General features: G+C 38.2%; 2 protein-coding genes across 14 annotated transcripts in view; one reads left to right on the top strand and one right to left on the bottom strand.

Annotated features, from left to right (window-relative positions):
* Positions 1–4075, bottom strand: part of BBIP1 (BBSome interacting protein 1) — a 43497-nt gene extending 39422 nt beyond the window's left edge. For 3 of the 12 annotated variants that reach the window (XR_009353311.1, XM_059173229.1, XM_059173227.1), the window contains exons 1-2: positions 3911–4075; positions 2890–2986 (exon numbers count right to left, since the gene is read on the bottom strand). The gene's annotated coding sequence lies outside the window, so the exon portion shown is untranslated. Of the gene's footprint in view, positions 1–2889; positions 2987–3539; positions 3659–3866 lie in introns of those variants that run through there. The other 9 variants (XR_009353309.1, XR_009353310.1, XM_059173225.1 and 6 more) reach the window with 7 other exon arrangements.
* The window catches only part of SHOC2 (SHOC2 leucine rich repeat scaffold protein), a 101844-nt gene continuing 87825 nt past the window's right edge, over positions 3625–17643 (top strand). The window contains exon 1 of one of the 2 annotated variants that reach the window (XM_059173221.1): positions 3625–3764. The gene's annotated coding sequence lies outside the window, so the exon portion shown is untranslated. Of the gene's footprint in view, positions 3765–4379; positions 4475–17643 lie in introns of those variants that run through there. The other variant, XM_059173220.1, reaches the window with a different exon arrangement.

Below are 17643 nucleotides of genomic sequence, written 5' to 3'. Positions count from 1 at the left end.
CTGAGCCACCCAGGCGCCCCTGCAGAAGAGAATCTTAAGCAGACTCCTCTCTGAGTGTGGGGACTGATGTGGGGGCTCAATCTCACAAGTCCAGCTGAATCAAGAGTTGGATGTTTGACTAACCCTCTTAAATATGTTTCTAAGAAAATATGATAAAGCAAGTCTATTTCACAATATAATTCAAGGCTGAGAAAATGTGGATAAGTTTTTAAGCTGGTGGTAAAGAGTAAAGATGTTTAAAATTCTAATTGAGGGAATGGAAGCTTAGTGTACATAAGAATATATTTTGAATTTTTGATGGAGGTGACAAATGGCTTGTTGCCTAACCTAGAAAAATAAATGCACCTGAAATATTGCAAAAAACACATTCTGGGGGGGAAAAACGCATTTTCAGATTCTAATCTAAGTATCAATGCTATTTTCACATAAGAAACACAGGTGATAAACTTCTGGCCCTTCGTCCTATGTAGCTAAAGTTTTGCTGGCTTGCTAAATGTTTAAAAAGTATTTGAACCAGTGTTTTAAAATGGGAAGGTTTCACATAAAGTCCAAATTTGCTCCTCTTGACAGACCTGGCAACACTGGGCCCATATTCTTGCATGGCAAAAATCTGGCTAGAGGTGGGAAGTAATGTCCCATTTAGATGAACATGGGGAGTTGTGTAGTCCCCTTTACTGCCTATTGCTCCTTTTCCCCTACTATTCCCACTGCTAAAGACCCTTGACTTCACGACGTAAGTAGAATACAGAACCACTATAACACACCAAATGCCAAATTTTATCATTAATAGGTATTAAGAAACAAAAATACAATCTTTGAAAACTAAGGGAGGTACCAGAAGCAATCTGTTTATGTAAAGAACAACAAAGGATATTTTTTGGTGAGTATTTACTAATTTAGATCCTTTTAAGTAAATTCAATCTGCCTATTACAGGTTGTGGATGGGGGTGGCAGGAATGGTAGGAAAAATATGAAACATTTTATTTGTTTTATTCAAGACTTAGGATTGACAGGTGAATTTTCAAATGTGTATTAGCTTTCTGAATGCAAACTAACATGAAGAAAAGGTGAAAGAGGGGGCCTAAAAAGAAAGTGTTTTTCAGCAGACATAAAGTAGTAATATTCATTCTCACTCAAGTGGCTGCCCACATGCTAGCTGAGCTTAATTTGGACCGATAATATTCATCTGGAGATGCCAAATAGCATTATATGTCATGTGGCTAGAAACTATAGTAGTTCTATTCTGTTTTGCTATCTGGCATCTGCTAGCAGAAAAATGTTGCAACATGTTCAATTTGGCTAATTAATTTGGACTCATGTGAATAAAATGTGCAGTGTCTAGCTTCTGAACTGTGCCTAGGCCTAAGAACAGGAACTGTTCTTCTTGGATGAATTTGGATGATGCCACCGGTTCTGGTATACTTCACCAGCAGACACTACTATTAAGTTAATAGAAAATGACACATCCTACTCACACAAAATACCAGATGGCCAGCAGTTGCCTTGGTATCTGCTTTGATAACATCAAGATTCATCTGTATTTAAATTGCAGGGCCCACACATCTTTCATCAACAGTCCTCAGGGTGCCAGGAGTTGACACTCCTGAAACTGTGCTGACATCAGTACACTGTTGCAGATTATATCACATCAGCTCCAAGTGCTGGCGAAGTAGCAGCAACACTTTACAATCAGTCCAGGACACTGGCACTTCCTCTCCACAGACGGGAGGATTAAATATTAAACTCTCCGTTGTAGAATACCACAGAAGGCTGTGTGTGCAGAGAAGTGGGATGGATTTAGCTAACAACACATGACAATGGTAGTTATAGTTATTTTTGAGATGACGTAATCATGATTGGCTAAGTATGAATGCTGTGAATATTCTTGCAAAATACATTAAGACTTATAAGGAATAAGAAAAAAGGAAACACTGAAAATACTTCTGGCCTGAACTCTTTAAAATGACAATAACATAAACATTGACTGGATCCTAAATTTTGTTGGAGCAGCAGGGGAAAAGGTATAAAAGATAATCTTGGGTCAAATGAGAGAATACACCTTCAGACTAGATTTTAAATAACACAGAATTAGTAATTTCTTTAGTTGTGATAATGATACTATGTTTTGCAGGAGAAGTTTATAATTCTTGGTGAAGACATTTTGGAAATTTTAGGGGTGTTTGCTTAATAAGTGTCTAACCTGTTACCGAATAGTTTAGTGACAATGAAAAAGGCATGAAAAGGGATGAAATAAATATGACAAAATGCTGGATCTAGGTGAAGGGTATATGAATGTTTTTTGTATTATTTTGACTTTTTTATGTATGATTTTTTTTTTTTTATTGAGGGAAGAAATCATGTTGGAAAGACTTCAGAGGGGAAATCTAAGAAAAGGTTGAGTAACAAGAACTACACTGAATTTAATCAACTGAAGCTGGCAATGACTCAGGCACCTGGGAAACACCAAATATATTCAGTTTTTTAGGAAGTATTTACCAAAATAATATCAAGAGCAGAATAACATGATAGGGAGAATAGATCCATCTAATAGGCAAACCATTCTATTTAGATGTAAACATAGTAAAGCTAAGAACATAAGCAGCTGTTATATAAAATAGTGGTTGTCATAAAAGAAGTACAAAAAGTGCTAGGTAAGCACAGAGGAAATTACTTCCTGTTGGAGAGAATCTGGAAACACATCTCCAAGGATAACTAGGACATGGAAACAAGAGTCATGAAAGGTTAGTGCTTCAATGATTAATCTTGGAAGAAACAAGAATAGTTCATTTTGGCTACAGCATGAGTAGTATGGAAGTAGAAAGAAATTAAGTAAAGAAGTTAGGTTTGCACCCTTGTTGACTGGCTGGGTAAATACAATTTTCAATTTACCTGAAAGTTCTCCTGGTCTTTTTTCTGGCAACGTTAGGCATCCAACCCAGTATGACCAAGATGACTTACAGTTCTTGACTCAAGCCTACAGAAGGAACTACATGAGATAAAGTGTAACAACTCTTGAAAAGAACCATATAAAAGTCTTACGGTATTTTTATGAATATTCACAAGCATTAAGTTATTTAATACAACGTAGGCGTGGAGGATTAGGACGGTAGAGCTTCACCCAGCACCGCAGTCATTGGTTTTAAGCCCCCAAAGGAGGAGAAACAAAAGGAATAACGTAATGTTAAGACAAGAGGCGGGGAAGTAAGACTTAGAAGTGTGGCCGCTGCAACCACCTCCTTCCTTTCTAGGCGGTAATGCAAAACGATTTCCTCAAGCTCCAGAATTCTCTGTCCTCCAAAGATCAGGGCGCAAGCACTTAATAGGAACTTAAGGGGCTGAGGTCAGGAGCTCCATCTTGCGGGAGTGCCCCGCGGTGCGCGCCTAAGCCCCCTCCCCACCCGGCTGGCTGCCCCCGGGCGCGAGGGACCGATGGAGCGGCCTCGCCCCACAGGGAATCTCAGAGGGGCGGGGGTAGAGCGGGCAGGCCAGCCCGGAAAGAAAACCTTCTTCCAGCGGAAGCGGCTGTGAGCCCTGCTCACCCCTCGCTCTCCGTCTCCTACCGGCCGTCTAGCTGTGGGCTGCCTCACCGGACAAGGCAGACGGACCCACATCTCACTTTGCGACTCCAGCTGGAATGGGCACTCCCGGTGATGCTGGGGTCTCTGGCTATTCCCACCCTTCCGCCGTGACCCCATTCAGAAGTGCCAAATGCAACTTCCGGGCAGGACAGGGATTTTCGGAACCCTAACCTTTTGTCCACCTAGGTAAGTGACCAGACGTCCCAGCAAAATAAGGGTCAGGAAACCTGCTCCTTCCTCTTCCCCATCCCGGGCAGGTAGTTCTAAATATGAATTAAGTTGTCTAACCTGGGATGTCTGGTCACCTTTGGTCCTTTACCGGGCCTACTTACAGATTTATCTTCCCAGACGGCTCGACTGTTGCCCAGGGCAACGGTGAGATTTGGGCGAAGGGAAAACTACGTCACACAGGAGACGGGAGGCCAGGAAACTCCCTGCCATTATCAGTTATGGCTGCTTTGGCTTCAACAGTAACTTCCGATTGCAAGTTGTCACTCTACCCTGTTGGAGGCTTACTCTGTGGCTCCGCTTGCCTGCGGCGTCCAGTGGGCGGGAGAGGGCGTAGAGCAGCCGTGTAGAGGAAAAGGGCGGAGCGAGGGAAGCTGGCTGCAATGTCTCACTCTGATTGGGCAGCGTCTTTGGCGCCAGCGCCTCACTCTGATTGGGCAGCGTCAGTATGCTTGGCTCCGCCTGTTTTTCTTCTCCGGCGAGTGACGGGCCTGAGCCGGAGGGGTGGGGCGGGGCCGTAGGAGTGAGAGTGTGTGGAGGGGCGGGCGGGGCGGGGCGGGGCAAGTGGGGGAGGGGCGGGCGGGGGGCGGCGGTTGGGCAGCGTCGCTTCTAAGGAGGAGGAGGAAGGAGGGCGAGCGAGGAGGATGGCGGAGTTGGGGCTCCTGACGGTAACCCCGGGCCGCTGAGGCGGGAGGGTGGTGGCTGGTCGGTTCTTCCTGCTTTCGTTCCTACCCGTCGGGCGGTCCAGCTGGCTGTCGATTGGGGGAGGCCCCGCGCGCCCTGAGGGGATAGAGCCAGCCGGGCCGGGGCGAGGCCCGAGGAGCTGGGGCCCTGGGAGGCGCCGCCGCCGCCGCCTCTTTCCTGGGTCCTGTCGCAGGGAGGGCCCGGCCCTCGGAGCCGGCTCTCGTGCGGGGCCCGCAGTCGGTCTCCGAGAGTGAGCCGGGCGGCTCTGACAGCGGCCGGGGCCGGGCCTGCGGTGGCGGCGGGCGGCCGGGGCAGTTCGTGGGCGGGGGCGAGTCGGGGAGAGGGCGCGGGCCGGGGGCGCCCGGTGGATGGCCCTGCTCCGCTCTGCCCTCGGGGGCACCTGGCTCAGGCTGCGGGGCGCCCCGTGGGCGTCCGGGAGGCGTGTAAATCGTTGGCCGGGGCCTTGGCGCAGTGCTAGTGGTGCGGGGTGGGGTATTTCCTCGCCCTTCCCCAAAGCCCACCACTCTCTCCCCTCCTGTCGTTTCGGTGGAGAGTGGCGAGTTGGCTTTGGGTCTGTTGCCTGGTGAGGCGAGTTGTGGGCATCCAGGACCGCCCTGTTGGACTTGCTTGGTGGCAGCCTGTTTCCGCGGTAGCTTTTAGGAATAGAGGAAAAGTACTCTATCTCCTCCCCTCCTCCCCCCGCCCCCCATCCACCCCCCAAGCTTTTAACGCTGGAGGCTTCGGGAGCAAGCGATTTTCCCCCAGCCCCTCAGTATCCATTGTTTTGTACCATCCCCCTCCCCCGCCCCAGCCTAGGTAGAAGAAGAATGACTTCAAACCCTTAATTGCCCCCTCTCCCTCCCCCCCCCCCCGTTTTTAAATCAGCAGAGGTATTGTGTTATTGTGTTTGTATGGATTTACAAACAGGTGGAATGAATACCGATTCGGGAGTTGGAAAGAAGATGCTTTTTTATGTGTTTCGAAGCTTTCAGCCCTTACAGTTGGTGATTTGATTTTCTTGTCTGTCGCTTTGTATCATAATGGGGGTGATGAGAATAAAAGAGGAAGCAATGTTTTGCAACCTACCCAAAGAAATATTTTTTAAGTCTCTGGGGATGCTGAAGCAAAATTGGGTTGTAGATATGTACTGTATAGTATTTGCTTCAGTCTATAGCTTTCACCTGTGCAATTTTGTATACTTATTCATAAATGTCAGCTTCTGGTATCTACTGAGAGGGATTACTGTATCTAAAACTTAAAGTTTTTGTTTTCCAGAATCCTAGGGTATACTTGTGTAACCAAATATTTTTGTATTTAAATGTAGCATTAACACTGAAAAATTATCTTAATTTAAAGACCTCAGTTTATTAGTGTACTGATTTCTACCCTGGCCCTTCCATGCCATAGCTCTTAAAACTGTTAATATGTATTTGAAGAAACTTAGCTATTGGGTACAATCTGTAACATTCATACATTTATATTTTGAATATGTCAAGTGCTGAAGACTTTCTGTGTGACAGTGACAAGAATTTTTAGAAATTACATATATATCGTGTGTGTGTGTGTGTATATATATATATATATATATATATATATATAATAAAACCATTCCCTACCTATGGAATTTAGATTGAATATAACAAATCTTCTAACTACCTATTTGACATAAGGTACACTGAAGCTTTTATTTAATTATGAATATACATTTGAATAATAGATCTTAGACAAGTAAAGGCCTTAAGGTTTGTAACTTTCAAATGGCTTAAGTATAATACAAACCTAACCTAACACTATATTCTTGAAATGCCACAGAGTTTGGAGAGGTGGACCTAACCTGTCTAAGATGACTACTTTTTCTTAGGGTGTTTGTTTAGTTTTTGAAGAAACAACACATTACTCTAAGGTTGGCATTTGCTTATTAATCTCTCATTGTTAATATAGTTTTCAAGTGTTTTTCTCTTGTTAAAAGTTGTTGGGAATAAGAATGATATTAAGAGATACATTAATAGCTTGCAGCTAGATTTTTAAAAAGTTTTTAAACTACCATATTCAGAAAGTCGATGAGAGCTGTGTTTTGATAATTGTAGCCAGACATGTGCAACAACTTGGGAATTAAAGACCAGTCAGAAATTTGAAACAAAAAGTACTTCAAAATTATAAATTCTTGTGTTATATTGACGGAATTGTGCGTTTAAAGTATTACTGTTTCTTTAATAACTTGGGACAGGGCTTGTCCCATGTTAGAGAGTCATAAACTAGAATTCTGTGTAGGATCTTCCAAAGATGCCTTCTGAATAGTTGCTGGGGGATGTGTGTGTGCGCGTGCGTGTGTGTGTTTAATTTAATTTAATTTGATTTTTTTAAAGTAATCTTTATACCCAGCATGGGGCTTGAACTCAAAACTCCAAGAGTTGCATGCTCTTCTGACTGAGCCAGCCAGGCGCCCCCTCTGCTGGTATATTTTTTGACATGCCTTACCCATGTAGGGGAAAGGTAAATAATACTGAATTTCTTTGTTATCCAGGCAGTCCTATTTGTTTTGAAAATATGCTGGATTATCAATATATGTTGTGTAATTTAATATTTCATTAAGACTTGTGTGCTTTAAACAATATAATTTTTAGATTTATTTCCTAGTGAGATATTTAAATATAAAAATAAACTGTTGTATTATTGATTAAAAATATTCCTTAACTTCTCTGTGTAGATAGAAAGATGAGTAATTTTTTGGAGGTCGAAAGAATATATCTTTAAAACTCAGTTTACTATATTATTCATGTATCATTTACGTATCATTCATGTATGCAAACATAAAATCTGTGTTTATAATAAAAAAAAAACAAAACAAAAGTAGCTCGCCTCCCCCCACAACAAAACACAGTAAAACCAAACAGATTGACCCATAAATCCTACAGTGAGTTCTGAGGTTTATGTTTTGGCCTTGGTGGAAGTGTTCTTGAATTACTTTATAAAATATCACTTCCGTTAGGAGAGGAAATTTATTTATTTATTTATTTATTTTTTTTTTTTTTTTTTAAAGATTTTATTTATTTATTTGACAGAGAGAGATCACAAGCAGGCAGAGAGGCAGGCAGAGAGAGAGGAGGAAGCAGGCTCCCTGCTGAGCATAGAGCCCGATGTGGGACTCGATCCCAGCACCCTGAGATCATGACCCGAGCCGAAGGCAGCGGCTTAACCCACTGAGCCACCCAGGCGCCCTAGGAGAGGAAATTTAGATATAGAATAAACACTTTGACATTTCCTAATAAGACTAGTAGGGAATTGGTAAATATTTTATTGTACATAAATTAGAAATTAGCTGTAATTTCACAGCAGAGTGTTATTTTAAGTACTTTCATGTACTTGAGAAACTGCAGATATTAAATTGGTTGTTTTTTTGCTTATTGTTAGACTTTGCTTCATGCATTTTATATTCTGTATTAGCATATTATAATTTAAGGCTGAATCTTCCATAGGCTGAATTATAAAAATTTTGTTTTTTGAATTTTGAATTTTGTTTTGTCTGCTAGTTATACCACATCAAAGTTAGGCTATGTAAATCTTCCTGAAAATATTTTCTCTGACATTATACTAGTTAAAGTTTTGTATTTTTCTAGCTCTGTTTACACTGACTTTTAAGATCTGAAAAATTTCTAAGTCACAAGGTGACCTATGGAATGCTTGAACTTTATATAGTGTTCTGAAATGTAATTGCAGTCAGTGAAGGTTGAAAGAAACAAGGATGAGTTGGAAAAACTGATTTATGTTCTAAAATAGGTAATTGCATTATTTTTGAGGTAAACTAATGCTCATTCTTTGGTACTTTCTCCTGATTCCCATCTTTTTAGCACAGCATCTTTAATTCTGCAAAACAAAGTTGTAATACATGAAAAGAATTTTCTAATTACAAAAGGCTCTTTAGCTTTTGAGATGTTGGTAACATATGTGCTTTCTGAGAAAGTATGAAGTTCCATTATCAAGATTTAAAAGAACTAATTAGATTTCGCACTATATATCTCATTCCAACTTCTCTAAAGATCAGAACTGATTGCAAAAAGTAGTGCATGCTGTAAAAGGTAAGGGTTCTTTTATTGGAAAGAATGAACATACTGCTTGAAGCTAAAACATTAAAGGAGACCTTAAAAGAGGGTATAATTGGTCCCTATGTGAAATGAACTTGAAAGACTTTATGAATTATGAAGTATTTTGACTTGTGTATCTTCTAAGTTTTACAGCGTTGTGAACACTTAAAAGTTAAGTACTTTATTTGCCCTCAAATACTATTTGTAAATTGTACAATTTTAATTAAGTAATTTCATAGTTGATAAAGAGAGCTCTTTTTTTCTTTTGTTTTTTCTAATGTCTTGGAAATTCTGATGTCTTGGCAGACAAGAAATTACTTGTTCTGACAATGAAATTAACTCCAAGTTTTAGATATTAATCAGTTAAATTTGCCCTTTCTCAGTTTCCAGTTTTGTGTTGTACAACACTTCTTCCTGCTTTCAAAACTGTCAGTTTTGTAAATAGTCCTTAAGTTTAAAATTTTGTTTTGTATATATTTCTTATTAACTATAATTTCATATTCATAATGTTATTGACCTTCTACTAAGTGCCATGCATGTCCCAGACTCTAAGATACATAGATAACATTATGTTTTCTGCTTTCAGAAAGTTCATAGTATGTTGCATGAACTGTGCAAGTCAATAGTAAATTGTTTTACAATGTTGACAAGTGCTTTGATAGCAGTGTCAGTATGTGTTGAAGAACTCAGATGGGTTAAGACACAGATTGTATATATAACCAGCAGTGCTTGCTGGAGAATAGGACATGAATTAACTCTTGAGGGATAAGTAGGGTAGAGTGGACAGAAAAAGCATAGAACTTAAGCTCCATTTGGAGAATTGCAGGTGAATAGCAATTTGGATTCTATGTATGATTTAGTATTTTAGTAGGGATTCATGAAAGCATATATTTTTAGAGATTGTTATTTCTTGTGTTTAATTTGGGCCTTGGATTGTGGATCTGCATGAATGTTGGAGATTTTAAATCTCTTAACTAAGTATATTTTTCGTTAATATTTTAATTAAATACAAAAAGAACTTATTAGCCTGTTGTGGAATAATCCCTAGGTTTAGACCTTTGATAATTATTTTTCAGTCACGTTTAAATATCTTTTTCTCAACATTGATGCATCATGTTAAGAGTAACATTTATGAATCTCTTTAGAACTCAGTGGTGCTTACTGTACAAACATTTAAAACTAACTCTTATTGGGGCACCTGCTGGCTCATTTGAAAGAGCGTGCCACTCTTGATCTCAGGGTCATAAGTTTGACCCCCTCCTTGGGTGTAGAGATTACTAAAAATAAATTAAAAAAAACAAGATTCACTCTACTGGGAGCATTAAAACCACCTGTTTTCATACTTGCTTCAAAGTGCCACTCTTTCCTTTGGGTAAGTCAGACTATATCAGCAGCAGTTATAATCTGGTAGAAGTCTGTGTGTGGCTTACATGATTTAAAAGTTCTCTAAATTTGAATATTAAGTGATTTTCCATATAGTATGATTTGATACTCCATAGAGGCCATTTTTTTGCCATTCCAAACTTTGTTCCCTCAGAGTGCCATGGTTTCTCATTTTAAAAGATTCTCATATTGCTTTTTATTGTTGCTTTTGATCCTTCCATTTATTTTTGTTATAAAACTCAAATTCCTTTTTAAAATTTTCACCATTTAGCAATTACATTATACATTTAAAAAAAGTTTTATTTAATTATTTTGAGAGTGAGAGTGAGCAAGAGCAAGCCAGGGTGGGGTGGGGAAGGGCAGAGGGAGAAAATCTTTCTGAGCAGACTCCCAGCTGAGGGAGGAGCCTGATACCAAGCTTGATCCCACAGTCCCAAGAGATTATGGCTTGAGATGAAATGAAGAGTCAGATGCTTAACCAACTGAGCCATCCAGGTGCCCCTACATTATAAATTATATGTCACCTCATTTATTTCAAGGTTATTTATTAGGAAACTAAAGCTTTCTGGTTTCATCTCCTTGGATAGATACAAGCCCGTGCATTCTCACCTGGCTGCTAACGCAGTCACCCTCTGGCCTCTGTATGACGTCCTCTGGGAGGCCTTCTTTGATCCTTAGATTCTCTTGTTCTAAGGTTCTTTGGCACCTGTACTTACTCTTTTTTTTTTTTTTTTTTAGATTTTTTATTTATTTATTTGACAGAGAGAGATCACAAGTAGGCAGAGAGGCAGACAGAGAGAGAGAGAGAGAGGGAAGCAGGCTCCCCGCCGAGCAGAGAGCCCGACGCGGGCCTCGATCCCAGGACCCTGAGATCATGACCTGAGCCGAAGGCAGCGGCTTAACCCACTGAGCCACCCAGGCGCCCTTGATTATTTTCATAATGATGTTTTTAATGTCTGTCTCTTTTGCTAGATTGTAAGCTTCATGATAGCATCAAGTATGTCTGTCTTTACTACCATTTCTCCAGTATCTAATGCCTAGACTATAGGGTCCTAATAAAAAAAATTACTAAAATTAGTAGTCTTGAGCCCCAAAACAAACAGACCACCGAAAAGGACAAAGAGATGTCATAGTGCTTTTGGTCTTAAACATATTTTCTGCCTTTATACCCCCCTCAGGTCTTAATTGAAGGCTTTTTTTCCCCCTTCATAATGTACAATTTTAAAAAGTTTAGTAACCAAATGTAAAAAGGACTGAAATATCTCCTAGAGATCATAAGAGAGTTGAACATGGACGGGGGAAGGGGGACATTTAAAAATCAGATACAGAACATTTTTTAAAAAATGGGTTTTTAAGGCAGCTTAATATAAACAAAATAAACATAGAATCTGAACATAAAAATAGAATCAAAGCACCATTTGTTTTACATATAGAAGAGTATAACAGTAATGCTGATAGATCATGAAGAAGTGATTAACTGCTGTTAGTTTTGTTCAAGATTACACAGGCCCATGTGTTGTATTTGGGAGAGGTTTTTATCTAAAATGATGCAATTAAAACATTACAATGTCGGGCGCCTGGGTGGCTCAGTGGGTTAAGCCTCTGCCTTTGGCTCAGGTCATGATCTCAGAGTCCTGGGATCGAGCCCCGTTTTGGGCTCTCTCCTTGGCAGGGAGCCTGCTTCCTCCTCTCTCTCTCTCTCTGCCAGCCTCTCTGCCTACTTGTGATCTCTATCTCTCTCAAATAAATAAATAAATCTTTAAAAAAAATTACCATGTCAAAATTTTTTATTAGAAAGATTTGCTTAATGAGGTGAGACATAGTAGGCACCGTAAGTACTGATTAAAATTAAGTTAAAGCAAATAATTATCTGAAAGTACTGAATCACTGCAGTATAAGTACTTTACAGTTTGTAGACGTGGATTTTATACCTACCATGTTGTTTCTTTCTTTCCTTAGCTATGAAATATGTAAAATTGAGTAACGTGTTTTTCCTTGTTAGTTTTGAATAAAAACACACCTGTTGCAATGATATGACAAAATGACCTAAGTATTTCTGCATCTTTCATTCTTTTAAAAAGAGTAAGCTTTATTTTTTTGGTATTTCTTGGTAACCGGGACTGGAAAAATTAGATGGGGGGTTGTAATTACTTCTTTGTTATAAGCATGTGGAGTCTAACAGATTGAGTGACCTGAAAGAGATTATATTTAATTCCAATTTTGTTTATATATCCTTTGGGGTAAGGAATTCAAAATTTCACCTAAGGGCTTTAGTTCTTATTCAGATAAACTTGCACGTTATCTTAATATTGTAATCTATTGAAGTCTATGATTCTGTAACTATAGGTAGAAAAGCTGGTTATTTATTGTTGCCAAAACAAATACTGGTTTACCTACCGTGTGTTAATTACCATTTTAAACTCAGAGAAATAGGATACTTATATACTAGGCAGCTTAAAATAGTAAGGTTTTATGATTTAATCTTGAAGACATTTATTTCTGTACTTTGGAAGTAGTGATTTGAAATTCTTAATACTAGAAATATGGCCTAGTTTCAGAACACCCACTAAGCAACTGTGGGAACTCAGCATGCTAAATGGCTTGTAGTGCTGCAGTATTTTTTAATTTTTCCCACCCCCTGTTATATAATAGCTTATAGTAGTACACACAGAACATGAGTATTTGGGACAAGAACAAAGTGTATTGAAGTCCCCAAAACATGTGAGATTGTCAGGTTTTCTGTTGAGTAGTTAGAAGCTAAAAGGTGATCAAATATAATAATGATTAGTGAGTGAATGACACACTTCAGGTGGATATTTTAGGTTGCAAATAAGGCAGGAAAAAGCAATTTGGGGGGGACTTGAGAAAAATGACTTTTAAAAAACAGAGTCACTATTTGTGAGAAAACAAAATTTTTAAGAATTTAATTAGAATTCTTATTTAAGAATTTAATTAGAATTCTTATTTAAGAATTTAATTAGAATTCTTATTTAAGAAGTTTGATAGCTCTGATTTAAACATTTCCATGATGCTTGTGTACAGGACTTAAAAATTTCAGTGGAAATAATTCTAAACATTTCCCCCAGAATGTTGTGCAATGGAAACATTGCAGCATTATGTCAGCCTATGAGAACCAGATACTGAAACTGATTAGCTACTAACTATGAAGAATGAAATCTAGTTCATACTCATTGTTCAGGAAAGTATGTTTGTAAAGGCATTTGATAAAACATAGCTTTGTCATCTTATTTTATTAATTGAAGGATTGAGTTGATTTGCATGCATGCAGATGGATATTTAGTTAAATGTTTCAGTTTAAAGATTTTTATGATCCAAAAAAGGAAAGAATATGCTTTAAAAGTTGGCTATGTAATTCTTGTTGAGTTAGCTCTGTGAGTAATGCCTTAATGCAAACTAGTTGTATATAAAAATATAAAGAATTGGGGTGCCTGGGTTGTGCGTTCGGTTAAGTGGCTGCCTTTGGATCCTTGGGCTTGGGATCCAGCCTGGCATTGGGCTCTTTGCTCAGTGGGGAGCCTGCTTCTCCCCTGCTTGCTGCTCCCCCTGATTGCTCGCACTCACTCTCTCTCTCAAATAAAATCTTTAAAAAAAAAAAATAAGGAATTTATCTGGTCTTTTCTCTGCTGGAACACAATTATACCTGACATTTTTCGTGTGTGTGTGTGTGTGTGTGTGTGCATTTAATGATAATTGATAAAATAATAATGATCCTGTGGCAAGATCTCAAAGATTTTTGTTTCATCAAAGAAAGTTGAAATTAATAAAATTCAGGTTTTGCTATATTTGATTATATTCAGATTCTTTAAAAATTGATAATCCACAAGTGGTAGAGTCATGTGCTAAAATAAAATAATTTGTTAACTCATCTCTTTCCTATCTCTATCATTATCCAGTTTTTATAACTAACAATGTGATAATATTTGCATTGCTTCCAAGAGTAAAATTAAGTATTGCCAGATAATGTGTTTTTTCTTTCTGGCATGATTTAAATATCCTATCACTTGCTACCTGCAAATTACTAAATGATTTACATCTTTGTGGTATCAGAATTTTTTTTATGTCAAAATTTCTGTAAGCTATGTGAGAATCATTTTGGGATTATAGTCACAATATAGTACATACTAGTTGGGGACTGGTTGGGTTTAATGTGTTAATGTGTTAACTTCAAAAATAATTTCCTTTTTTGTATATTCAAAAAATGTAAGCAAGAGCTGCCTTTCAATATTTTGAGTTCAGTATTTTGATGGGAGAAATTCCTTTTTAACCTTAAGTTGGGCTTGGCTACTCAGTATATTTCTTTTGATCTTGTTTGGGGAATATTTTTGTTTTGGGGTATTTAAAAAAACACAATACAGAGATAATGAGATTATATCTTTTAAAGCCCAAAATGCATTCTGTAAATCCTATTTTAACTGACAGGATAAGTAGATAAATAAAATAATTAGTTGAGCATAGGGTTGTCATCTGAATAGTCACAAAAATTGTCTCTATAAATGTGTGAAAGTCTGTTTGCTCTCTTTTTTAAAGTAGGCTCCACACCAAATATGGGGCTTGAACTCAAGACCCCTAGATGAAGTCAAGTGCTCTGCCAACTGAGCCACCCAGGCATAAATAGGCTCTATAACAGTGGCAACTTGCCAAATACTGATTCTTAAATGTAAGATACCTTGAGACCACACATCCTCTAATCTTGCTTTGTGTAATACATTTATTTTTGTTTACATTTTTTCTGACAGTTTCTGATAAATAATTTATAGAGGGCATAATGGAAAGGATTTATAATCAGTTAAGAACTAGTGAAGGAATGTGAGTATATACTTATAAAAATGAAGCAGTTAGAGAAAGTTAACTTGTTTAGCTTAAAAATGCTGAAAAACATTTTTTTTTTTAGGTTGACAACACTTGATTGAATGCAGTAGTCATCTTAGTGCATATAAATTAAGATAGCAATTACATTTTCTCTTTTTGCTTTTCACTGATAATTAGGTAGTCAGCTTTTTTCTTTAATGCCCGTTTGCACGTGGTAAATGAAATGTAACCTGTGTTTGGAGAATACTTAAGGTGTGTGTGACATGTTTTGAGTTCTTTGGCAAAAAAGGCCGTTAAAGCAAACATTCACAGGTCAGTCTTTAGGAGAGTTGTTTGGGTGGCATAAGAGCTTTTAAGAGAATGTTTGGCCAAGATACTTGATGTTTACTGTTGTATCTTAGGTCCATTGAGATATTTAAATCCCTGCTACCCCACCCCTGCCTTTTATTTTGAGGCTTTGCTGTAGAATCTTGCGATTTTTATAGACAGTGAATTGAAGTGTTGTCCAGGAGAGGTGTATTCCCAGTCATGGCTTATATTGTGGGTTGGGTAAACAGGAATTTATAGTTCTTCACTCAAAACTTTGCCCAGAATCAAAATTTTATAATCTTAGGCTTTTCCGTAAGAAGAAATGTAGATTTCCCTAAAAACTCTTTATATATTTGCTACTATGTAAAATAAATTAGTCCTGTCTCTCCATGCCAGTCTAAACAATTCATCTTACCTCCTCACTAAAGGGGAAAAAGGTTAAGTAAATTTGATGGTTCTGTAATTCCATACTCTTACATAATTCTTATTAACATGGGCTAGTATAGAGCATTTTATTTTTTCAGTTATTTCTTTTATCCTCCATGAAAACTACCCTTATCGCAGCTTCATTCATGCTATTTAAGAATGTATATTTTCCATTTTTGTATGAATAACAACATTCCTTTGGGCATGTTACTTTTGGATGCTTTTTTGATCTTTAGTCTTCCAGTTCTCAAGATTCCTTTTTAACTCTTGAACAATAAAAAATATATAGCTTTATGTGAATTGGAGAGGAGAATAGTTAATTTTTGTCCTTTAAACTATTTTAAAAAGTAAGGAGCATTTCAGATCTTTATAAACAAAAAAACTTCAATTGAAATCTTGTCATTTTTAGGTGTTTATATCAAAATCAGAGTGACTTAGAGTTACTTTTAAGTAGAATTTAGGGAAACTGCATGGAACAAGGGTTTTGTCTATTGTTCGACTATCTTCATTTAACAGGTGTTTACTGAACACTTACTGTGTACTTAATAAGAAGTTCATAATATCTTTGAAGTTGCAGAGTGCTTTGTAGAGTAAAAATTGCTTCTTTGTGTAAAGTGCCTGCTTGCTGTCTAGTTGGGTAGATAAAGCCAAGGTAACAGATATTTATAATTATTTTAGTAAATATAACTACTGTATATACTAGGTACTGTTTCTAAATACTAGAACGCAACTGTGAAAAAGACAAAAGTTTCCCTGTTTTCCCATTACTTTAAGGAGTCAAGATAGCTAACCTGGCGCTTGTACAGTGTGATAAATATTGTGATAGGGCAGTTTTAAGTGGGAGCAAGCTCAGAAGGGTGTATTGAGAAAGGCTTCTGAGTGATCACAAAAGTCTTTCCAGACTTCTAAGCTGAGATCTGAAGAATACATGAGAGTTAGTGAAGAACCTATGTTTCTGACAGGAGGAAATAGCTTATGTAAATTCCTGGCAATGGAGATAGCAGGACCTGGTAGGGGATCTGAAAGAAGTTCTTGTGGGAAATACTAGGGTTGTAGCAGAAGTAAGTGGGGGCCAGGTATTGAAGGGCTTGGTAAGAACTTTGGATTTTATCCTGAGGGCTAGGTTTGTGGGGACTACCCACTCTCCCCCAAGTGTTTTAATTTGGACAGTAGCCTGAATGAGTATTTGACAGATCACTGTAATTACAGTGTAGTGATTAGGTTAGGAGCTGGCTGGTGGGGTTGATGTGGTGAGGAGACCAGTTACAAAGCTGTTAGAGGAGTGAATTTGGTATACCCTGAAGCAGGGTAGTGACAGTGAGAATAAAGAAAGAGAGTCAGGAGAAATTTTAGAAGGATGGATAGATAGGAGTGGTGATTGTTAGGATATGAGAATCGGAGAGAGAAGAGTCAGGGTGACTGCAGGATTCCTGCCCCCCTCTTACCCTTCTTAGTTGATTTCTCCTAAGGTGGTATATCTTTAAGAAGCCTTTCCTTATTTCTCCAATCTCCAAGACTGGTTTAAATTCCTTTTCTTTGTGCCTCAGCGGCTCTTACTACACTGTGTTCTTGCCTTTTTCACTTATTTATAAGCTTTATTGCCTACTTAGCACCTTGCACAGTGTATAACACTTAGTATGTATTAAATAAAGTATCTGAATGAAAATACAGCTTTTTTGGGCATGGAGCCCAACATGGGGCTTGAACTTGGGACCCTGTGATCAAGACCTGAGCTGAGATCAAGAGTCGGACCCTTAACTGACCAAGACCGAGAATACAGTTTTTATATTTCCAGCTGGAGAACAAACGTGTTTCTCTGAAGTATCAGTATCCAAAAACTTAATTTATAACTTCAGTGTGAATCGGATCAGTTCATGCACTTTTGAATATCTTTTGTAAAAATGTTATAATTCAAATCTGAAGTGCTATCATAAAATAATACATACAGACTTTGATTATTATGTTAACCTCCTCTTGTAGTACACATTCAGGTTTTCTTTATAAATGAATTTTTAATTAGCTTTATCCTTTGTCAGTTTAAAAGTCAACGTAACCAAACTATCACTGTTAGAATTTTTTGTGTCAAATGAAAATAGTTCTCCCCCCTCCCTGGTTATAAAAGG

Source organism: Mustela lutreola, chromosome 4 (assembly GCF_030435805.1).
Source record: "Mustela lutreola isolate mMusLut2 chromosome 4, mMusLut2.pri, whole genome shotgun sequence".
NCBI lineage: Eukaryota > Metazoa > Chordata > Mammalia > Carnivora > Mustelidae > Mustela > Mustela lutreola.
The sequence above is the reverse complement of the archived record's forward strand: the minus strand, read 5'-3'. Positions and strand labels throughout refer to the sequence as shown.